The sequence below is a fragment of the Coregonus clupeaformis genome, unplaced genomic scaffold (genome assembly GCF_020615455.1).
Source record: "Coregonus clupeaformis isolate EN_2021a unplaced genomic scaffold, ASM2061545v1 scaf4792, whole genome shotgun sequence".
Classification (NCBI taxonomy): Eukaryota; Metazoa; Chordata; class Actinopteri; order Salmoniformes; family Salmonidae; genus Coregonus; species Coregonus clupeaformis.
Window position 1 is genome coordinate 1 of NW_025538246.1, and position 5,494 is coordinate 5,494.

At 41.5% G+C, this 5,494-nt stretch overlaps 1 long non-coding RNA gene across 1 annotated transcript; it reads right to left on the reverse strand.

The window, feature by feature from the left end:
• Positions 1 to 2,819: 2,819 nt before the first annotated feature.
• Positions 2,820 to 5,008, reverse strand: LOC123490787. Its single transcript, XR_006661044.1, has 3 exons — positions 4,897 to 5,008; positions 3,482 to 3,539; positions 2,820 to 2,895 (listed from the first exon to the last, which is right to left on the reverse strand). It is a non-coding gene; the product is annotated as an uncharacterized LOC123490787 (long non-coding RNA).
• Between the last annotated feature and the right edge of the window lie 486 nt (positions 5,009 to 5,494).

A 5,494-nucleotide genomic window follows, 5' to 3' on the forward strand; every position in this document is an offset into this window, starting at 1 on the left:
GGTTACCATGGCGGCAGACATGCCGCTTACCCAGAAATGGGAAAAGGGCAAGGGGAGAAAGTCAAAAGGTCTTTGTTGTTTGAGAACACGGGCTTGCTGGTGTGTTGAGGGCTACCAGAGATCCCCATGGCCCTGTAGTGGGGGGAGGGGGGATAGATAGGCCTACACTCAGCAAAACAATCACTCAGTCACTGGGAAAAAAAGAAAGAATTGGAAGTGTGGTTATTATTCAAGATAATAAAAAGGTATAGTGTTGCCACTTTCTTCTGTTCTGTCTGGATTCCTTAAGTTTTGGAACAGGGACATGAAAATAAAATAGTTATAGGCCCGTGAAAAAGGCCTGGCATGTTAGACGTTGGGAATCCACAACGTTTTGTCGCCTGATACCTCCATGCTAGCACAGACCAGACCACCCACCCACCCAAAATCTAGGAATATAGCGTTGTTATTTTTGAACCGCCGTTACCTACACTCCTCTCGCTTGAAGTCTCTGGGACTTTTTTTATTTTATTTGATTGGATGACTAGGACATTTGTGAAGGCCATTAAGAAATACTGTAGACAATCAGAAATGTATGCAATTAGATTACCTGTATATCTTTGTTATGTATCTACCCTCATAAGTAATATGATAGCACCGCTAACCCTGCGGCAACATCCTATTGTATGTCTAGTTTTTTTCATTTGAATTAATGGGTCATTCCTAACTTGTCCTCCAAGTTTGCACCATGTAATGCATATAAAGTTATAATGGTGAAGGTCCCCTTTAAAGGGATAGTTGGAGATTTTGGCAATGAAGCTATGAGCTAGTTACCTCAATGCTAACTAGCGTTAACACAATGACTGGAAGTCTACTGGAACAGTTAGCATGCTAGCTGTTCCTGTAGACCTCCAGTCATTGTGCTAATGCTAGTTAGCATTGACTCGCAAAATTACCTTTAACTTCCTGCAGAGACATAAAAATGATATCCACTAGTTCATCTGACTCTGGGGAAGTAGATAAAGGGCTTCATTGTCAGGCAGGTGAATTTTACTTTAATTGACGGTCTTGTGGCATTTAAAGGATTTCCTGCAGCTCACTTGTTATGAAGCACTTATGACATATCCCTCAATGAAGGACAATGTCTTTAGTGTCACTCTTAAGAAGGTGAGTATGGTTTATACATGCTATACCTGTGTTAAAATCAGCCTGAAGCCATGTCACACACAAATATAGAGACACACACACACAAACAAAGATAAGTCTTTCTGCTCTGAAAACTATACCTGATAAAGTGGGGTTTGTCTGTCTGAGAAAAAAAAAGTATGTGAGTTCATTTTATGGTAAATTATAAATGACTTTAGCATTAGCAATACTGAAAGATACTTATGTTATGTGGATACTTGAATAGTGGTTCAGCCTGTTATTATTGTAAAGGGGTTTTCAAACTACTGTAAAACAAATTGTTATTTTTTTGTCTGAAAATAAATATTTATTATGTGTTTCAAATAAATCTATTAACTTTTTTATTCCAAACTTATGTAAGTAGATAACAATGTATTACAACACTATAAGTACCATTGTTCAACATACAATATATGGGTGTGCAAAAATGTGTTTATTAATGTAAAACAGACATCCAACTTACTGTTTGCTTCGTCTAGTGTGTCTCACGTGAAAGTGTATTTTGTGTGTGTGTGCATTTGTAAGATTTGTCCACACAAGAGGGTTGGCTCTCAGAGCCCAGTGGATGTGTTGCAGGTGGTAAGGTGGACACACGACAGGGGGAGGAGCAGAGTGGTGATGATACAAGGCAGAATCAGCAACATCAGGACAGCGAAAGCCGGGTCCTCCACACGCGAGCAGAGTGAGAAGAACATCTGGTGCACCTCTAGGAAGATGTCATCCTTCAGTGAAGGCTCCACACACCTGGTAATGGTGGCCACTTCATCCACACAGTGCTTCAACATGATGTAGGAGCTGAGGGTGAAAAGGAGTAAAAACTATGTTCCATTTCCCTACTTCTCTCCATTCCTTTTAGTGGAGCCTTCACTGTACACACTTCAGTACACACTTCAGGAAGAAAGTACACACTTCAGGAAGAAAGGGGACAGAAATGGGCCGGAGCCACTGTCAAAACAGACTAATAAAAGTAGCATGTACTAAACAGCCTGGACTACTGTGAACCAATCTCTCAAATTTCAGGGTGTAACCGGTCGTTCTGTTCCCCGTGTTAAAGAGACACCACCCTAACACACCATTTAGCTCTCCAGGGCTTGGGCCCCGCAGGCGATGTCAACAGTAATATATGGATTATTACAGTGTAATTAATGGGCTAGCACTACATCTTCACTCTGAACAAACATGTGATGTCGGAGAAATACGAGCGGGAGCAGTGTGGCTAGCCATGTGCACTAGGCTACCCCCCAACATTTTTAATTAGCTCAAAACCTGAAGTAACACAAAAAAAAACCTGGAGACAGGAAAAGTCGGACTTTCCCATGACTAAAGGTCGTATATCTTCCCCGAAAGAGCCGTTAAAAATGGTCATACGCGGCTATACTTAGCCCTTTCCTCTGTTCTCACTCACTCATCAGCCATGAAGATGTCATTGTGAGCTCAGGAGCTCAGAGGCTGCTCCCCCCAGATGTGAAGGGTGGCGCAGACAGCAACGATTAACGTGCACCTCAGGCCGTCAACATACAATAGGCAGGAAGGCTAGAGGCAGGTCAGGTTGCACCAAACCCCACTGTTGTAGGGGGGACACACTCACCCTTTAAAGGTGGGCCAGGGACACCTGTGCTGATAATTGCTAGCTTCCATGCTCTGGTTGAAGTTCGGGGAGGCAGTAACCGTGCACGTAGTGGTCGAACTTGAGCCTGTTGCACGGTGCAACGTAGCCTCCCTCGCTAAGCCCTAGAAAAAAACAAGAGTTGGTGAAAAGTAAATACATTGTGACAGCAGACCCATTTCTCCCAACTCCCAATGTATTAGAACATAAGATAAAAAAACATCAACCATTCAATAGAACTGAAAAGTATAGGCAGTGGGTTGGTGATTTCATGTCTGTAAATGGCTGTGTTCACAAACAAATTATGTTTCATATAAATCACAGACCATTACGGAGAGAGGGAAGAGGTGGTGAAATATTCCACTGTCTCGCATGCCTCTTTCAGTACTACTGAATCAGTAGACACTAGTTAGAATGTGTTTTCCATTATTTTTAGGTGGTATAAAAACTAACAGCGAAACGACTGTTGGACCACAAAGCTCTTCTATTTGGAATAGGACAGTTTGGAGATATACTGCCTTCTCCGCCACTTTTAATGGCATTATATCCATTACTGATGAATATGTTTTTGCTGTAGCATGACATTAGAGGACTAGACTGCTGTAGACACTGCTGTAGAAGGATTAAAAAATCAACTGTGTTCTTAAAAGAATGGCATTGAAAAGTAGGTTGGAGGACCAAGTCAGGCAAAGTAGTGTAATTGTTGCTCACGTGTTAAGGCCATGAGGATCACAATAAGGCTGGTCAAAATGGTCTGTCGATTCTCCATCTGTCAGAAATAGATACTGTCCATAGTCAATCAGACAATGACAATTCAGTAATGGCAATACATAATGTTTGCACCTGCAACTACATATCAGGTGTGCAGATAGTGTGTCCTACTGAGTATCATCACCATCAACATGTTGCTCCCCACCATTTGATCTTCTAGATTACAAGGCAAATGTAAAGTAAACGGCTCAGGCTGGCATCATTAAGACCATATGGTACACTAGCAATATGGTTGAAAACCGGCTGATGCCAGAACCAGGCTACAAATAACTACATTACAGTCTAGCAAATCCATGCCAGCAACTGCTTTTACTCATAATGTTCCCTCAACCCGTGGCAGACACATGGCACTTTAAAAAATGACTTATTAATCCATGCCTTGCCTAGCCAAATAAACACTTCACTTCCCCCTCAATAATCAACAAAAAATGGCTACCATACTTTTGGTGCAGATAAGAGTGACTCAAATGGATAATGGCTTGTCGTGTTGTTTATTTCTTTAGAAATTGATGACTGACGAGGAAGAGAGAACATCCGCTTAAGTTCTGATATGATTGAAATATCAAGTTGCTTTGTATTGTTTGATACTAAACATTTCTATTCTTATCTTTAACAGCTGGTAAAAAGAGAATGGCCAGATGTTTACTGTATATTTTCTAAATTAATGAATTTATCTCTTGGGACATGGGAGTCACTGAAAACAGATGTGGAGAGGACTGCAGCCAAATGTACTATCTGAATGTTCTAATATACGGGTTGTGTCCACGTACACTGTCAAAACTGATACAGTGGATGGATTTGTCATTTAAAGCTAATAGTTATACTGGGAGTTGTGAGTAGATATACAAACACTTTGTCCATGAATTCCACCTATGATCCTTCATCAATCAACACCAAACAATTAGTTAAAAAGTACAGCAATTGACTGCACCCAGCCGATTTACTTGAGTAAAAGTACAAAGTAAGTGCTATACATAACATTATTTATATTAAGCAAACCAGACGGCACAATTTTCTAGTTTTTTTAATTTATGAACAGACAGGGGCACACTCCAACACTCATTTATAAACGCACTGTTGTGTTTAGTGAATCCGCCAGATCAGAGGCAATAGGGACGACAAGGCATTGTATTAATAGGTGCGTAAATTGGACAATATTGCTGTCCTGCCTGAGCATTCAAAATGTAACGAGTACTTTTGGGTGTCAGGGAAAATGTATGGGAGTAAAAGGTAAATCTTTTCTTTAGGAATGTAGTGGAGTAAACTAAAGTACATATACACAACAACAACAAAAACTACTTAAGTAGTACATTCAAGTATTTTTACTTAAGTACTTTACACCACTGGGCACATACCTTGACTTATATCTGTACATTAATTCATCTTCTGTCCCTGGGAAGGTCACACGCAAAATCTGTAGCCCAGTCGGTCTCCTGTGAAGTAGAGTCGCTGCTGAAAACCAACTAACCGAGGGAAACAGTTGCACGGCTGCTGCGATCGAGAACCCCTTTGGCGATTCAGGGTCTTATCAGTCAGTGTGACTGGGAGTTGTGCTTACGCAATCATCCAGCTTTAAACCATTGTCAGGCTGCTTCTTTTCCCATGCTTCTATTCTTAACCCCATGTTCCGGCTATTCCCAAGTGAAATGGGCAAGCAGGCCTTACATTTTGGTATGTTAAAATGTACAGTATATGAATGTTGGGGGTGGGGTGGGGGGCCTAGATGGGAGAAGAAGGGATGGGGAGAGAGGGTACAGGCTTGGTGATCCACTCTCTACCCCTGACCAGCAACATGTACTGGGGTAACCAACACATACTGTACACCAGACAGATACAGACAGCACACATACAGTGACCACAACACATCCCTATTGTAGGCACATAGACGTGCATACAGACACACACAGACACAGAGACACACGCACACGCACAAGCACACACAGACAACATCCA